Consider the following 19,356-nt stretch of genomic DNA (forward strand, 5'->3'; position numbering starts at 1 on the left):
AGTGCATCGTATATGAGAAGATGGGTTACGTAGAAAAAGGAAAATGGATCTATTTACAAAATGATCATGAGAGCATAAATATACTCCCGAAAGAGAAGTGGGTATAGGAAGTCACGTTGCCGAGATTTCTGAAGTTCTAAATATCCTTGAAATTCCTATCCATTTACAATTTGATTTGAACTGTGGGGATACTATAATGGATTCATTACGTTATTAAATGATAGATAGTGCGAAACAGTCAAAACAAGGTATTACAGTTAAAATAATAATGGATACCCTGTATAAATAGGTAAGACTTATCAACAGACTCTTTATCCTCTCCTTTCTTTTGTCATCTAATGGGTTTTGATTTGAGGATAAAAAAGATGATTAGAAATCCTTATACTGCTTCTTCTACACATTCCCCTCTACCCCACAATGTAGAGTAACTAATAGTTAGGACTTAGAAAAGAATCAATAACTCACTCAAAAGTCCTTCCCACATCAAGCACTAATATAGTTTGAACGTTTAATCGGGTAATCATTCGAATTAAGAACATAAGCCCGTTACTTTTGATTTCTCTATAATTGGTGCATAGGGCTCTATCCATTTATTCATTCGACCCACCCCACTTGACTTGCCTTTTCCGCATCAAGAATTCAAACAATTTAGCATTGATATGAGATGCTGCTTTTTCCATTCATTCCTTTCAGGATCAGTCGCGGTCTTACAAACTCTACCGATAGTATGGACGAATCTCTTTCTTCATAGAAATGTGTAAAAGATGCTAGCCGCACTTAAAAGCCGAGTACTCTACCATTGAGTTAGCAACCCCAAAAATAGACAAAACTTCTTATATCACAGAAAAGTCACTTTGAGACCATCATGTGCGTGAAAAGCAAAGGTCCTGAAACGGAGAGGAGATAACTAGCTTCATTTATACACGATGGGATTCTATTTGTTTGATACACTGTTGTCCATATGAATGTGAATAGTGAAACCCGACTACACTATACAATGGAGAAAACTAAAGAATTATCAAAACTACTTGGATTGGCACTATAGAGATAATCAACATAGATGGACAGAACAAGAGAGGGGGGAAATAATAAAGAAGAAAAGGTTAGCCAAAGCTATATACAAGTTATCCACACCCTTTTTGAATAATAAAGAAGAAAAGGTTAGCCAAAGCTATATACAAGTTATCCACACCCTTTTTGATTTCATTACATAGAATTTCGGTTATTGATTAAGGTCAGTTCCGTAAAAACCCCTCCCTGCCCCTTCTTTAAAATCTCATTCACAGTTCCTGTAGGTTGAGCACCCTTTACGAGGATCTCTTCCTTCTCTTTGGGCTCGAACATCAATTGCAATGATTCGATAACCAACCGATGGGATAGATGTAAATTAACAAGACCCGCTCTTTGGGCTCGAACATCAATTGCAATGATTCGATAACCAACCGATGGGATATATGTAAATTAACAAGACCCGCCCAGAACCGTATAAGAAGGTTTCTCCTCGTACGGCTCGAGAAAATTCACAGTCATGTATAGAATGATAATGAATGTCAAATGGATGAATAGATTATTCAATCAATTAGACTATTAAATACTTTTTTTCAATTGATTGATTGGTTTAGTTGGTCCATAGTAATCTATACTGTTATCAAATATGATATGGTTTTCTATATATCTTTGTTGAATATATTGTTCTAGGACAGAAGGATTCGAACCTCCGAATAGCGGGACCAAACCCCATTACCTTACCACTTGGCCACGCCCCATTTATATTCACCACTAATAAACACTAATATTCTTAGTGGTTGGTTGTCAATTCCAGTACAAAGATTTATAGAAAGAATTCTATGCTCGGGTTTTGATACGTTTATAGATCCAATTAAACTGCATTTATTGATCATTACATATAATTCCCCATTAAGATAATGTCTGAAAGTAGGATTTCTTCTATTTATTATTCTCTTTTTCGAATTGAAGGATTTTTTATTGGCTGAGTGAAAGTAAGAAAGGGGTTTTGACCTACTTTATGTTATTCATTCCGTATCCCTTAATAATAAATAGGGGATTAATAACTCAATCAAAAGAAATTGTAAGGCTTATAATCTCTTAAGTTTTATCGATATCTGTCTGAATTCTTTCCTTTATTCACAAGTCAAGTAGTTTTTTCGTCGCCAAATTTCCTGAGGCCTACGCTTTTTTGAATCCAATAGTAGATGTTATGCCAGTAATAGCTCTATTATTTTTTCTATTAGCTTTTGTTTGGCAAGCTGCCGTAAGCTTTCAATAAGATTTTGAATACTGTCCGAGACTGATGATTTACTAGAAAAAGAGATTGTTATAAGATCAGAGAAATCGTCCATACAGTCTGAACGAATCTTTGAGTTGAGTCCAATATGGCAATTCTTCTATAGCTGGGAGAAGGATCACTCTCATTTTCTTATTCTTACTTATTTTCCATTCAACGACCCTGCCTGTTAGAGTCCCCCATAATATATAATTGTCTGTCGGTATTAAATACAATTTCAAGTAATGAACGACTCAACTCTTCCTAATTTGATCTATTCCACATCTTTCCTCAACTATCAAAAAAGTAATTGACAGAAAGGGAAAGAGAGGGATTCGAACCCTCGGTACAAAAAACTCGTACAACGGATTAGCAATCCGACGCTTTAGTCCACTCAGTCATCTCTCCCCAAATTGAAAAAATGGGGTCACGAAATGACGAAACAAAATTTTATTGAATTGGATCAATACTTTCAATTGCAAGGAATAAGGGATTCATGGATAAAGGTGGAATTTTTGCTAATCGTAACTAAATCTTCAATTTTGTCTTTGTATAAGGGAGATTGAAGCAAAACAAAAGAGCTATGAAATAGTGTCTTTGCTTTACTAGAGACGTCGACATCGTTTTTTAGCTCGGCGAAAACAAACTACTTTTCCTAAGGATTCTATTCAATAGAAATAGGGAACGAAATAAATAACTGGAAAGATTGTTAGAATCTCCTCTTGTATAGGGATCATCTATAAAGCGGGTCCTTTTGAATGCATGAAGACGGAAAGGCTGACATAGATGTTATGTATGAGTGGCATATTTGTTTTTCTTTACATCTTACATGTAAGAATTTATCCATCTTCCATAAAGGAGCCGGAAGAAACCAAAGTTTTTCGTTCGGTTTTGAATTAAAGACGTTCAAAATGATGAATCAACGTCCACTATATATAACCCCTAACCTTCCAAGCTAACAATGCGGGTTCGATTCCCGCTATCCGCTTATCTTATTCTTATTATATCTATTCTTATATATATATTAGAAATAGAAGAAATTATCAGATTTTCAAGTTATCAAATTGATTTCTACTTTACTTGTTTTCTTTTATACTCGGTCTTGCGAACCCCGCTATCCGCTTATCTTATTCTTATTATATCTATTCTTATATATATTAGAAATAGAAGAAATTATCAGATTTTCAAGTTATCAAATTGATTTCTACTTTACTTGTTTTCTTTTATACTTGGTCTTGAAGTAGAAAACGTTTCATCTGTTCCTGAATAGCTTCTTTCAAAAGGGCTGGAGCTTCAGGGGTGAATTCTTGGTGGAAGATATTATTTCTTGAAACTGAGGTTTATTCGTTTTTACGTAAGTACGTAACTCAACGAGAAATTTTCTTACTGGTTCAATTTCTAATGAATCAAGATAACCATTTGTTCCGGTATAAATCGTCATTATCTGTTCTTCTACCGTGAGAGGGGATGATTGGGATTGTTTGAGCACGTAATCGTTGACCTCTTGCCAATTGATTCTGAGTAGCTTTATCTAGATCAGAAGCGAATTGCGCAAAGGCTTCTAATTCGACAAATTGAGCCAATTCCAATTTCGATTTGCCGGCTATTTCTTTCATGGCTTTAATTTGAGCTGCATATCCTACTCTGGAGATAGAAATACCCACATTAATAGCAGGTCTGATTCCAGCATTGAATAGATCCGCACATAAGAATATTTGTCCATCGGTAATGGAAATTACATTAGTAGGAATATAAGCTGAAACATCTCCCGATTGGGTCTTAACTATTGGTAAAGCAGTCATACTTCCTTCACCTAAAGCAGAACTTGATTTAGCGGCTCTTTCCAAAAGGCATGAATGCAAATAAAAAACATCTCCCGGATAAGCTTTGCGGTCGGGCGGTCTTCATAAAAGAAGAGACATTTGTCGATAAGCTTGTGCTTGTTTGGAGGGATCATCATAAATGATTAAAGTGTATTGTTTTCTGTACATCAAATATTCAGCCAAAGCAGCTCCTATATAAGGGGCAAGGTATTGTAATGTAGCCCGAGAATCAGCCATTTCGGCTACTATAATAGTGTATTCCATTGTCCCCATTTCCTGTAAAGTAGTAACTACATGAGCCACAGAAGAGGCTTTTTGACCAATAGCTACATAAACACATATTACATTTTGCCCTTTTTGATTCAGAATCGTATCCGTGGCTACTTCAGTTTTACCGGTCTGTCCCCAATAACTAATTCTCGCTGACCACGTCCGATAGGAATCATCGCATCAATAGCAATAAGTCCTGTTTGAAGAGGCTCATATACAGAACGTCTCGAAATAATACCAGGAGCGGGGGATTCAATTAACTGAGAGTCAGAAGCTGAAATTTCACCTCGGCCATCAATAGGTTTAGCCAGGGCGTTTATAACACGACCTAAATAAGCCTTGCTTACTGGTATCTGAGCAATTCTTCCCATTGCTTTTACAGAACTTCCCTCCTGTATCAGCAAACCATCACCCATTAATACAACACCAACATTATTTGATTCTCAATTTAGATCTATGCCTATAGTACCCTCTTCAAATTCGACTAATGAACCTGCCATTACTTCATCAAGACCATAAATACGAGCAATGTCGTCGCCTACTTGAAGTACAATACCAGTATTTACAATTTTGACTTCTCTATTATATTGCTCAATACGTTCACGGATAATATTACTAATTTCATTTGCTTTCAATGGCAATATTAGCACTGATGGTACGTAAATGTAACTCGTTGTTCAAACAACTATTCAGAGTTCCTAGAGCTCCTTGTAAGGCTTGTTGGAAAACCTGTTGTCGTACTTGGTTAATCGCTTTTTGTTGTTCAAAACGAATAGTTTCATTTTTCTAATTTTCTAATTGTTCCAAACTTTTAGAAATTGAATTAATCAAATTCCATTTTTCTCGTTCTATCTCAGAGTATCCATTCACTCGAAACTGATTCGCTTCCATTTCGACTTTTCGTAAGCGGGCCCGGGCTTTTTCCAGCTGTTCAATGGCCCCCCCGCGGAGTTCTTCTTCATTTTGAATTGTTTTCAAGATCCTCTGTTTTCGATTATCTAATAAATCACTTAATGAAAGTAGATTGTCTTTCCATTCATTTCAAAACTTCGACGATCCCTTCCTGAACCAAACATTTATCTTTCGATTCATTTGGCTCTCACGCTCAATTATTGCAATTATTTCTGGGAAATTCCCATATATCTTTTTGAATAAATTGAGCCTATCCTCTTTTCTCTATTCATATTCCACAAAGAAAAAGAAAAAAGAAAAAAGAAAATTGATCATTAATCCAAGACCCGAATATTCGGAGGACTCTTCTGACCAAACAAACAATTGTCAGCAAAGTTGTTTCTTTTTTTCTTTCAATCCAAAGAATTTTTGTTACTTTATACATAACATAGGTCATCGATTCAGCACAAGAAATAAGCGCTAGCAAAGCTTTTAAACGATTTTGGCAGAACACCCACCTCTTTTGTAAGTCCGACTGGCCTATGCCTATAAATTTGATTAAGCGCTTTAACAACTTATCTGTAGCGGATACGCGACATCCCATTTCCGACTCAAATATAGGCCATGCTGAAGAATAAATACTCAAGCTTCTTAAGTCTACCTCAGTATGATAATCTACATGTAGACCTCAGTCCGTCCCTACGTAAGCGGAGATTTGTCCATTTCCATAACTGAGACTAGGATTGGTCTTTTGCGTTGAAGGCAAGCCTTTAACCCTCACCTCGAAATGTCATTTAGTTACCTAATCAAACAGTTCAATCCAAGCCGAAGGCAAGGACCGTTAAGGGTCGGTCTGCCCGTATGGAGGATGATATAGAGTAAAGAAGAACTTCCACACTCTAGATTTAGAGCAATTGAACCTTTTTTGCAAAAGACCGATCACTCCTAGAAAAAGATCATGTGTAACTCTCTTTCAAATGGTACAGCCTACCATCTCCCCAGTTTACACCAAACCAACTTACATAGAGCTACTGGGAACGGTCGAAAGACATGGTCGACCGATGCAACATTTATTCTCGGACTTTTCGCCCTTGATCCGAATAGGGGTGGGAGCATGAACTCCAGTTTACGCGTATTAAAACGTTGACTCCTTCCTCTCCAGAATTCGATCCAAAAAAGTAGTCACTCTGACGAGATTCTTGAATTGTTTACTTGAGAAAGGAAGTTAGCCTGTGAATCTGAAATATCAATCTCGTAAATCAGAAAGATCACTGAACTTCAAATTGGTCGCTGCTCACCTATACTCAGTATACCTAGTAAAGCACGCTGGTTCAACACAACGCGGTCACCTTCTTCGTCGACTAGAGGGTCGTCTGAAGAAAGGCAGGAAGATGACTACGATGGAATTGAACTCTAAGTTAGTCATTATGTTGAGTTCCCCTAGGGGAAGAAGAACAATTAGTTGCGGGCGCGAAGAGCCCAAAGACCCTCTTTCATTATTCCCACTTCGGAGGAAAGAAGTCATAGCAGCCTCAAGTCCTCTGTCTTTAAAGAACATCAGCCGGACGGAGCTAGCTTCAAACTCAGACTACTGCATCTAGAAAGAGAAGGCCAAATCCATGATCTGACTGAGTCAATTCAGTAGGATCTGAAAGCCATCCATTCTATTCCAATTTACTGGGATTCACTGCCTCATTAGTTGACTTCAGTCCTGGCTATTCTCTTGCTTATGGCTTTGAAAGCCTATTCTGTGACTCGTCTTCAAAGGCAAGAAAGAAAGCTATAAGTCCAACCAGATTACAAAGAGAGAGGGCTAAGGCAAATGCCGACCTAATCCAAGGCTATTGTTGATCTATTTGATGTAGAAACTTTTAGACTTTGTGCCAAGAGTTCATTCCTTTACTGCTTAACTTGAGCCTACAACCTTATATTCAATATCTATTCCTTACAGGGTGTAATCAAATCCGGCTTCTGCTTGACTTGCTTATACTTTATCGGACTGGATGGGAACGACAATCTTATAATAAATAAGATATTTCGGCTAATGTCCTTGAACTCTATTCTACTGAATTGACTCTAGCAGCTCAGGGATCTAATCTATAGCCCGGGGAAGATTTGGAATAGAAGGAGTGCATTACGGCTTATAAATCTAAGGCAGTAGGATATTTTAACTGCTAAGGGAGTTGATTACCTACAATGGCTTGACTTGCCTGCCAGAGGTCTTGAAGGAAACGGCCTGAATTCATACAAGAGAAGAACTGGGACATAGCCATCTCTATGGATATTAATCATTCTCTTTTGAGAGAATCCCGACCTTCTTAATAGAAGCCACTCAGCCTAGACGAGTAGATAGAGCTCCCAGTAAGACTTTATCTAACTCTCTTAATCCCATGGATCAAAAGTTGTCAGATGTGAACCTTCTTTCTTAATCTCGAAAGTTTAGAGTCTTGATTTGTCTACTACAGGATTGAATTATCTTTTACTGCTTGAAGAGCCGGTAGGGAACTAAAGGGACTAACCTTTCTTTTGGCCTGGGGTTACAGAACGGAAAGACAGCTGACAAAGAAATCAAAACATGATTTCTAGATTCTCATTCTGACTTCGTTGCTTGCTACATCCTTTCCTACTTTCTCATCCGAAGGCAGGTAAGTGAAAGACTGAACACATCAGAAAGTGGATCGTCCCTAATCTTTTTTATGGTTTATGTCTTGAGGCTCGACTTTAAGAAAGACTTAGACGACTGACCTCTTGCCTCGTGGCCAACTCTCAGGGGCTGAAGTTCGATGCAGAGCTTTCTGGTTCTTCAGTTATAGCAGCACTGAGCAAGATCCAACAGCTCCAGTCCTACAGGTTTCCACTAAAGTGCCTTAAGTAGCCCTCAAAGAGTCCGTTTATTCTCTCCTCACTTTCAAAGATATACCGACCGTAGGTATCTTACCATCAGATACCGATAGTCATCTTCTAACATTACCGACCTTTAAATAAAGGGTTTGAATCAATTTCACATAAAAAAAAACTCTTTTTCTCTAAACAACCTGATTTTTAAGACCTCGTGCATTGCATTACCATAACTCAAATCAAAATGAATTCAAAAAAATCACTCTTGTGATTCGGAATGAACCTTTCTCGGTGGAAGAAAAGGAATAGCGATGGATTCCTATGGAGCATCCAGGAACAAGAAGATTAAATCAGACGACAAATTATTACATGGGCCAAGGAAAGAAAAGGTCCGCTTACACGATTTCATCTATATCGAATCTGACAGAATAGCTTATATAGTCATGATTCAATTCTTGCCCTTCTTTCTCATTTTTCGGATCTGATTGGAACAATGGAGAAGTAGGAAGACTTTGGCGATTCATAATGAATATCTCGACCATGTCCCAGGACAGAAAATATGAATAATGAAAGATGAGGAAGAGTAAACTCTGTAGTGACATAGCAGTTCTCCTAATCGACTACAACTCATCATAATTCACATTCTGCTTAAAAACTAATAAAAAAACGACTCGACAGGCGGTTACCTTTTTCATATCTATATCCTCCACTGAAAAATCAAGACTAAGACAGGAGCAAGAGTTTCGTGGAAAATATAGCACCTTTCTCGGATTAGAACCGATGACTTACGCCTATTTCTTAGGGCGTTTAAAGAGCGTGACTCTACCGCTTAGTTCAAAAAAGGGCCAATTTGATTCAATTCATGAATTAACCCACTATGAGTTTACTACATCCATAATAATCGATATCATTCTATATCTCTTTCTTATTCAAATGATTTTTCTCATCAGCATTCGTGTCTCTGTTACAACACGGCGAAACCAAATGGTTCGAATGAAATCCAATGAGCAAAAAGAATTAGGTAGGCTGTACACCTAATTTTCTTGGGATTGTAGTTCAATCGGTCAGAGCACCGCCCTGTCAAGGCGGAAGTTGCGGGTTCGAGCCCCGTCAGTCCTGAAGGATTAAAATCCAATAAAAAATACATAGATAAATTAATCTCTCCATTTTGTGTGAAAAGGAGTACAAATAGCATAATTTCATTCCAAATTCGGATCCTATTATTATCTATTTTGTTAGTTTTTTCGTCTCACATTTCTCATCAAACAAATATGGGAATTTCCATTTCTTCCACTAGTACCGATGAATGGGAGAAAGACATATGTGGATTATTACAATTATTGGTAGCATCATATTCAGGATTCCAAGGAATACCATACCGGGTCTGGCTTTTTCGATGACTCCCTGCGCAAACAATATGTTTCCCAGGAGCACATACACAAATGGAATTTGTACGATACAAAAGAAATTTCACTCATTCTACCTACTTTTTTGTTTGAAGATTTCAAGTCAATTTTTGGCTACGTAACTTTGGGATCAACCTCAATGAATTACAAATTGGAATTTAAAACAATCTATCTCATTCTAATTTCACACTGAACTTTTTATATATACGTCCCATTACTAATTCAAGGAAAGAGGATATTAATAAGATCAAACAAGGATCCTATCTCTCTTAGCGAGGTAATTATGAATTTCTTTTCCGTTTCAGAGGGGGAAGATTTTCTTTTTTATACTGGGGCTCTTATCATACTTCTTTGTTTTCCAAGAAGATTAGATCATGAAAAAAAAGGAAGTTTGTTGGGGTGTACTTTTTGCTTCATTTCAAAGGGTATTTTATCAATAAGCTAGGAGAGAGATGGAACAGCGATTTCGCTTAACAGAAGAAGATATTCCTTCGAAACCTGAACTTTGGCCGAGTCACTTCGTCACCTCATACCTTTATCTAATAGCCGAAAAAGAGCATCATCAAACCTTGATAGGAGAATTTAAAGCACTCAAGATGTAGAACCATCCATTTATTCTGCTTTTTTGTCAGTATTGGCTGTCGTTAATCAAATGCGTAGATATGCTGAGAATTTGGAGGATGTTCGAGTAATTGAACAAAAAATCTTGCGATCCGAAATTCAATTATATTGTTGTTGCTATTGAGAAAGAGAAAGATTTTTATTCCATTACTATTGATCAACTCATGGGCTCTCTACAAGCTCATGAAGAAAGAATGAATGAAAAAGAGCCACAAACAAGTTCTTCTTTCAAAGCTGTCCTTGAAAGAAAAAAGAGGATGGCTATGAAGAAAGAAAAAAGAAGAGGAAGTTGTGATCACAAGATAGGGATCCTTTGTTGGGATTCGGTAAGAGCTCAAAGAGGTTGCTGCTTGACTATCCCACTAAAGAGCATATAAAAAAGATATGAAAAAACCACTGATTCTTTTGCATGAAAATAAGTGGTCAATACTCCTCCATCCTAAAAGAAAAGAAAAGGCAGAATTTTCAGGGCAAGAAAGCATACATGCCTGCCTATTTAGTTAGCCTACTTATTAGCCTACTTACTGCTTGACCTACTTACTGAATGCCAAAGCAAGGAAAGACTCTCTTCCATAGCTTCCACCTGTCCTCGCTTGCCCACGCTTAGCACGCATACATGTGATTCTTCTTCTATCTCCTATAATCTCCATAGGTAAAGGAAGACTAGCTAGAAAGAGAATTGGCAACTTTCTTTCTTTCGAAACTTGTACTGTGCCTATTCACTCTTCCTAAGGCTATCGAGAAGGGATTGATTCTATTCACAGACTGCTTTCCTTCTTGTCCACGCTTTGACTTGCCTTAATGATTGGTCCCCGTAGACAAGTATTGCTTCAATGCCCTTGCTATCTTCAAAAGTAGAAGAAGGTTAAGGAAGAACAATGCTTACCTTACCATACAATAGTAGATTGGTCCTTTGGAGCTACTACTGATTCCGGCTTGGGATGATTAGAGCTCCAAAGAAACGTCAAAGAAGGCAGGGAAGAAAAGACATGCAATGAATTGAATAAAGAAGGCCAGCAAGGTAAAGATAGATAGAGCTCCACACATAGTTTTGAGTTCAGCGCAAGGCTAGCTCTCATTCATATATTATATGCTTGAAAACAGCATGCCTTTTCTTTAGGGGACCTTGGGATTCATCTCGCGTCCTATCTACACACGTACTTGTCTCGTTTGAGTGCTAGGACCAATCAAATCCGAATCATTCTACTAATAAGATCTTAACCAGACATTTAGTAGTCACTCTTGTTTATTCTGTCGGTCGACGAGAGAGGCCATTCTACAACCTGACCTTATGCACCTGATTTTCTTCTTCTCTATGCATACGTCTCGAGAATCTTTGATTTTAGGAGAGCTTCCATGCCCATCTTATACAAACTTGTTGGAATCTCATCTGTGACTATCTTGCCTACGTCTGAATCATCATCCACCTGAGCAAACCAACCTTCTCTTGCCCGGCTAGCTCTGCTGCTGATAGGGCTAAAGCGCATAGTCAGCATTGGTTCAGTATAACGCGGTAGTAGCACATTAGATTAGGGGTAGTTAGCGTGCATTAGCATTAGTGCATTAGATTAGAGTGTTGCGCGTTGTCTTGCTAGTGCCTCTCTAACGCACGTCTTTGTATTTTAGTCGTTCTCCTTCTCGCGAGCTTAGGGGCCCCTTCCTAGCTTATTCTTCTCTTTCTTCGGCAGGCAGGATCGAATGAGGATGATGGGGGGATGCTTTTTAAACTAAACAGCCTTTGGTTCGTTCATCTGCTTTCTTTTCATTTGATGCTAAGGAACGAAACTAACCTACCCTAGTCTGTAGTAAATAGAGTTGAAGCAAGGGCAAGGGAGCGAAGCAGCGAGATCGAGTTCAAGAAGGGAGAGGGAGCTGATAAAGATGAGTGAGTACGTGCGAAAAGCCAAAGGCGCGAGCCCGTACTATACTATAAAGGAGCTTTGAGCGAGGGTGTGACGCTGAGGGTTGCTTCTTATTACATTACGTCGAGTCAAAGGTTGTTTGTTATGTACGTAATAAAAGGGCACTTAAGGCACTTCAGTGAACAAGCTTAACTACTAGATGCTCTTTCGACATCATACACAGTAAAGAAAGAACTGATGAATGACCTTTTCCCTAGCCCTAGTACTCTGATTCAACCGCTTATGTTCTTTGCCAATGTTTCAAGGTGATCAGGTTCAGCCTAATTGATCACATATACTCATTTTAAAGACAAGATGTTTGACAACTTCTCAAACGTACTTTGACTAGTGAAATTAGGCGCAAATCCACGAAATGTGCCGTGCCAAAATTGCTATGCGGTAAGGGATTCATTCTTGTAGGCTTGGTATGATACAGTTCAGTTCCCTTTTAGCAAGGGCGGCGGGTAGGCAAACAAACCTTGTTGTGGTCTCATTCATCCTTTCGCAAGCTCAGAAAGTGGGCTTGGAAGCCTCAGGGCGGCGGGTAGGCAAATAAACCTTGTTGGGGGTCTCATTCATCCTTTCGCAAGCTCAGAAAGTGGGCTTGGAAGCCTCAGTTGGTACTGTCGATTGATGTACTCCGAAAGCTCCGCTATCTATCTGAATAATTGACTGAAAGAGGGCTTCCCGGTTTGCTATCGTTAGTATATAAGGGGCTTTAACCTAGAATAGAAGAAAGTCCCATCGCAAAAGTAGAGAATGAAAATGACAAAGCACAGGTCTCAATGAGCGTCAAGTACTTCCCGATCAGTCAAACTAGCGCAGCAGATTGCTCTTTCTTTAGTCTTTAGTTAGGACTGCCATTGAAGAGATGGGTTAATCCAAGTCTAATGGTCGACCACATTCAACGGTCAAAAGTCATGCTAAGAGCTTCTTTTCTTAGATAATAAGTGAGACTTTGAATGAAGGGCTCGCTCTTTCAATCCAACTAGTTGATGAAAGGTTAAAGGCAGTCTCTTTAGATTCAATTTTAACTCTTTTTTGAGGCATTAAGGAACCAATTAGGGCAGGAGCTCAATTATCAAGATACCGCAGTTGTTACACTAGCAGAAGCAAATCGGGAACTGGAGCGAAAGAAGAAGGAGCTTTTGGACAAATCCGCTGGAGGACAAAATGAAGGCGGAAACGTCAAAGGAATTTACTTCATTGAAAAAGAGAAAGACGAAAGCAAGACAAGATTCATTCGACTTTACAGAAAGAGAAGCACATGAACCTCTAAGACCTGACCGGACTCTATTAATACCTTAACCTTTGACTCTCCTTGTCCCTATTTCTTCAAATAAAGCAAGACAAGCTCATTCACCGATATGTTCCTTCCCTGATTGAACTGTAAACTAAGACTCAACCGAAAACCTGAACCAGATTGAACGAGGTAATGAGGAAGGAAAGACGAAAGAAATGAAAGATTAATGAGACTGAACTAGAAGGAAAGACTCAACAAGAATTATCCATCACTCCTTCACCAGATTGAACTGTAAGAAAAGAAGAAGAAAGCGAAAACCTGAACCTCGGCTTCGCTCCTTCAAATGATTGAACAAGGTAAGTAAAGCGGCTGGATGAGAAGAAACTCTCATGTCCCCGGTTCCTTGTCTCACTGCTTGCTGCGCTCCTTTTTATTCTTTCACTCGGTAAAGCGGCGAAAAACAAATAGACTGACCAAGCGTAAATGGAAACTCCTTCCCCTCGTCTTCGCTCCTCTCCTCTGATTCTTCTCCCTAATAAAATGATGAGAATTTCTTTCCCTCTGAGCTCTGGAACCTTTTGACCGAGGTGAATAAGAAGAAATCGGAAAAGGGGAAGACGAAGACAGAGTCAATTCGTTCCTGAACCTATCGGCTTCCCTCCTTCACCTATTCATTGTCGGTCTCATGGCTTCCTTCCCATTCTTGAACTGTAAATGAAGAAAATGGAAGAAAGATTTGCTCACTCCTGAACCTGTCCTTTACCCTTTATCTAATAAGAAGGAAGAAGAAGAAAATGAAAGAAAGAGAAGCTCCGGAACCTTTTACGAGGATAGCAGGGAGAGGAATTATCATCATTTAGTTAGGGATTCGACTGAAAAGGCACATGCAAATCTAACGGACTGAACTTCTTTCACGAGGGCCGCAATAGCTCCTACTTTCACTAAATAAGAGTTTTTCAAACGTCAAATTCTTTCTATTTTTCTAGTCTGGCTACCTCTTAACCCACATTACATGCTTTCTAATGTGGCCATGATTCAGTCAGATCCTTTATATCCTCCTTTTATCCATCCGGGGATCCGTTCTGTAAGCCACTATCCAATGTATACCTTAGGCAGGACCAGCCCTCGCCCATTTCGTAACAAGGCCAAAGACGACCGAAGAGAATGATGTTTGGAATAATTATTCTCAGCTGCATCTTTCTCTTTCGTCGTTATTCTTTTCATTTGAAAGAGAAGTACGACCTTCAACTTGTACTTCTTATGTATATATTGTTGTGATTTAGCATTTCTTTATTCGTTTCTTGGATTCTCATCTATGTGTATTCTCTCGTAGGTATGATGGTTTTGACCCCCTTATTCCTGCTAGTCTTGAGTGTGGGAACAGGGCAGGGGCTTCCTCTTCCATCACCATCCGACCTATCCAGTGAGTTCTCGTGGAGTGGGTCGTGGATTAATAATTATTATGGCAACCTAGATGAGGCATCATCTTCCCTTCCTAACCTGGACCACATGCAGCTCAACAAAATGTAGAGGGTGAGGGGAGTTCCGCCTCGAGGCTGACCCTTCGAGCAGTACAGGAAGCATCGAATGTTCTTGTTACAGAATAGGCAGGAGGGGAGGTTTGGATTGGATAATAAGGGCTTTGTGCCTTAGACGGTCTTGTCTTTCTCTTTGTGCAAATCCAGTGCTGGTGTTGAAGGTTTAGCCCAACCCAATGAATCAAGCAATTGAATCAAGAAGCGCTGCTCCTCTACTCGAGATAAGGGCTGAAGATGGAGTTTCTGTTTACAAGCGGGAAGCGAGCAATGCCTCTCTTGTGGCTTGTTGCTCTGCGCTGCGATTATGAAAGGGATGGGCCATCAAAAGCACCAAATTGGCCATTCATTTTCTAATATGGTGTCTAGTTAATTGCATATGTCATTCCTCATTTGAATTAGCGACCTGCTTCCACGGTCAAAATGGATTCTGCGTCCGCGTATAAAAGACCAGCAGCAAGCAGCTCCATCATCCACATCTCATATGCCATGGGGGTCCCATTCGTCATGTGTCGGATCCCATTCCCAGTAAGTAGAGCAGCCTTGAACCCATACCCTTGATTCCCGCCTTGAGCCTCAGCTCGAAGGACCAAAGGTTGTTGTTTGGTCTGGATAAGCAGGCATGGACAGGCTCCTCGAGCGGATACCATTCCAATGGGGAAGCTCATCTTCCCATTACCGGCGGAGAACTCAAAGGCTACAAACTCCTTAGGTCTTGTTTTGTAAGCTTGAAGCTTTGAAACCTGTCGAGATTAACTTACAACTCCACTAACCTAAGCTTACCAGATCAAGTAGATCACTACCGAAACCCGTACCATACACGCTTCTTTCTCGGCTTTGCCTCTTTCTGCCAACGCCGACCCTTCCCGTACGCTTTGAGGGACTGAGCCTTCGGATCCCACCTTATTGGTTTTCTTTCTGCTGTCGCTGATAAATGTTGAATGTATAGCGCTCTTCTGCTGAGAAATGCCCTCCTTTTGTCTTCGCCTTGTGGTCCCAAACCGAGACATATGGTTTTGGTATAGAAAAGAAATGTCATCAAGGGGCTCAACTGCCTTATCAGTAGATCTCCCTCCGCTTATTGTACCTCTAGCAAATAAACTTCGAGCTGCTGAACCAGGCATAGAACAACAGTATATTGTTTTTCTGCTTGTTTTGAAAGCTTGAAACGACAGACAAGTGGTGACTATGAGACGACTTGCTACTGAGCTTCTTGTGTTCTTTATTATGGGGTCCGCGCAACAAGAGCGCTTCTTCTTTTTCTTTTCCACCATGAGACCTTGCCTTATTTGGTAGTAGAGGGGTGGAATCAACGCAATTCGTATTGGTAGTAGTGAGACGTCGCCTTCACTGGGTTGGAATAGTAGGTCTCTCGAGCCTTGTTCTCCGCGGTCATTCTCGCAGCCCTTGCCTTTGTTACTATCAAATCTACACCTGACTTTTTGAACCAAGCTAAGGTCGCTAATGAATCTACATATCCTAGGGACGATCAATTCTTCGTTTGTGGTAAATTAACCGTGAATGGACTCTAACTCTAATGGCTGAGCTAGGTATGTATGCTTACCAATCTTGTCCCGAGAGCGCAGGAGACTGCCTCGCCGTGCCCTGTATCGATGTTAATTGAATGAATGGACACCACACAAGTTTGTGCTCTGAATCTATAAAGAGTTGCGTGCCTGAGTCCTTCCGCCCCAAAAAAGGATTGTTCCTTGTTGGTACGAGCTTTTCTTGTTCTCTTCTACTGTGGGATTGAATTGTTTTCCTAATGTTGTAAGGGACTCCCAAGCACATTCATTCTCTACCCTGTCTACTAAGAAAGAGAAGTTAGTGAGAAGATTCGCTTAATTGAATTGATCGTAGATGTATTGGGAATCTTCCTTGAATTGAGAGGAAGGGAAGTAGGAGCATCGTGTTAAGACAAGGGCGGTGGGTAGGTAAAGACAGGGTGGGTTTACAATCAAAGCTCCAACTGTCACTGATGCCGGGTAAACCACTAGAGTATGAATTTTGATCTAGGACCGGTAGCGGGCGAAATTACGTGCGTGAGAGAAAGAACCTCTTGGTGGAGTCCCCCCGAGGACAGAATAGTACAACTTAGTGACTAGGAGCGTAGGGAGAGCCCGTTGCGCCTTGTTTTTGTTTGACCGGCCTATCCTCTTTCGAGAAGCAAGCTCCCTCTGGTTGTCTAGTCCCTGGGCGGCTCTCGGTCTTTGAGCATGTTGGGATATTAGGCGGCAGTTTCAAGACTCGAAAGCTTGACGAACAAGCAAATCAAGCCCTAACTATTTCTTTGAGTAAAGGGCTTTTCCCTTACTAGTCAAGTGGTAAGGTAGGGCATATTCTTTGAAGAAAACAGACTTTAGGAAAGTGGTTCAGGTAGCTCAGCTGGTTAGAGCAAAGGACTGAAAATCCTTGTGTCAGTGGTTCAAATCCACTTCTAAGAAGGGTCCAAAGGACATGTAGCTGGGACCATATTTGGAAATTAAAATGAAAGAGGAAGCAAAACAAGTAGATTTGATAAAAAAATCTATAAAAAAGCTGTAGATTACTCGGATTGGTTCTCGCGTCCCTATGCCAAAAAGGATGGGCGAGTTTGGTTTGAGAGTTCATCGATTGGGTGGATCCATATGCTTCGGGGGGGTGAGACGAGGTGTAGCGCAGTTTGGTCAGCAACGCGCATCTGTTTTGGATACAGAGGGCCATAGGTTCGAATCCTGTCACCTTGATGTGGTATTCTCAGGGGCCGAAGTGCAAAGCCCAGGAAGGCAGGCGAATCGCGCACACTGAAAAAAAAAAAAGAAGATCCCCTTTTCTATCACACGTAAAATTGTCATTCTTTTGTCTTTTGAAACCCCTTACCTTATCAGTCATCAGACAGGTTTTTGGTATCATATATCGAGATAATTATTATGAAAAAGCTATTCCATTGGTGTGACTTAGATACCCTTTCTTTGTGGTATCAGTCATGCTATTTGAATAGCTTGAAATCATCATAGCCTCTCCACCGGTTCCAAAGACTCCTTCGGCATCAATGTGCTCCAATGAAAGAGATCAGACCCTTTCCTGAACCAGAACCGGGCACAAAACGCCGAGGTAGAAAGTTGAAAGCGAGCTATTTTCGCGTATACGCAATCTCGAAGCCCAATTAGCTCACGAACTGTCTCCTCAACCTTGGCGAGTACGAGAGCTTGGTAAGAAAGAATGTCGAATGAGAAAGACATTCGATTACGACAACATTCGCAACTACCAAAGTGCAATAAACCTAGTAGAGATCTTCAACCTAACGATAATGGAACTTCAAGCCCATTTAATCAATCCGCTTTGTACCTTATTGTTGACCGAACCGGATGCATGCCAGGCCCAAATTCTCTCTGTCACCCGGAGACGAAAGAAAGATCAGATCCGAAGTTTACAAATCGAAGAGAAAGTTAAGTTCTACACGCTTTCATTTTCAAAAGCTTCGCTTGCCTACAGTACTTTATTCAGGATGTGCAACAATACGGTCATCTCTCAGTCGTTTATAGAGAATTCCTTTCTCATTTCCTTGGCGTATAACACAAATGAAATCGATTCCCTGACCACCCATCTTATGAGTCCATTCTTGTCTTGTTGGTTTGTTGTACTATTCTGTACCTCTCTCGATTGATAGAAAGATGTTCGGGAGCTGGGAGGGCCTATCGTGAGGGAACTTTCCTTTTCACGGTAGGCGAAGGTAAAGTGGGAGCTGCGCATGTCCATGGTGATCAAGGCAGAGCGACTCCTTTAAAAGAGATTGGTTTTATCGAAACTCTTAGATCCGCTTTCGTTAAAGAAAAAATAAGAGCTCTTAGTTTGGCCAATGTCGATTCGTATGGCAATGCAGACTCGACTCAGGATGAGGATTTCGCTTTTCATACTGCTGCTATGAGCGGAAAGAGCTGGTAAGCTATCTCGCTAAACGAAAGGCAAAAGCACGTACGGGTTGACCTCGTTACAAGGGGCAGGAGCCAGCCAAAGAAGGTTAGCGGACTCGGTTAGGACCCTTGATCTAGTTCAGCTAGGTTCTTCCATGCGAGAATGTATGTGTATCGGTATCCTCTTCAGGACCGGTTGCTTCCTCTTTTTTTTTTATACTATACGTTTGAAGAAACTTGCTAAGCCCGCCTTTCTTACCCAGTGTGATTCAATCTTTCAGCTCAAACTTTCCTATCGTTGGAAAAGGTAAGAGTACGACTACCTTTTCCTTTTCTTGCCCGAGCCAAGGGATTATTTAGTTTCTACCAAAAAGTTCGCTATCTATTAGTTGCCGTAATCGAATGTATTTCTCATTTCGTGTTAGCTCCTCCAAAAGCTTCCTGGTCTGTAGTAGACAAAACCTTGGACTTCTATCGGACTTATAGCATTGCCTGGTGAGCACGCCGTTGAGGGTTGGCCTTACAGGAGATCGAGCAGCCTTTCTTTCCCTGCCTGGTATGCTTTCCCGCTTATCGCGCAACTAGCCAACTAGCCAAAGAGAGAGGGAGAGGGATCATGTCAATCAATTTGTATGTGCATTTATTTTGTCC

At 40.3% G+C, this 19,356-nt stretch overlaps 1 long non-coding RNA gene across 1 annotated transcript in view; it reads left to right on the forward strand.

Annotated features, from left to right (window-relative positions):
- Window positions 1-2,640, forward strand: part of LOC111483329 — an 18,180-nt gene extending 15,540 nt beyond the window's left edge. The window contains exon 3 of the long non-coding RNA XR_002718339.1: window positions 2,614-2,640. This is a non-coding gene — a long non-coding RNA (uncharacterized LOC111483329). The remainder of the gene's footprint in view (window positions 1-2,613) is intronic.
- The last annotated feature ends 16,716 nt before the right edge of the window (window positions 2,641-19,356 follow it).

This window comes from Cucurbita maxima, unplaced genomic scaffold (genome assembly GCF_002738345.1).
Source record: "Cucurbita maxima cultivar Rimu unplaced genomic scaffold, Cmax_1.0 Cma_Scf00008, whole genome shotgun sequence".
Taxonomy (NCBI): domain Eukaryota; kingdom Viridiplantae; phylum Streptophyta; class Magnoliopsida; order Cucurbitales; family Cucurbitaceae; genus Cucurbita; species Cucurbita maxima.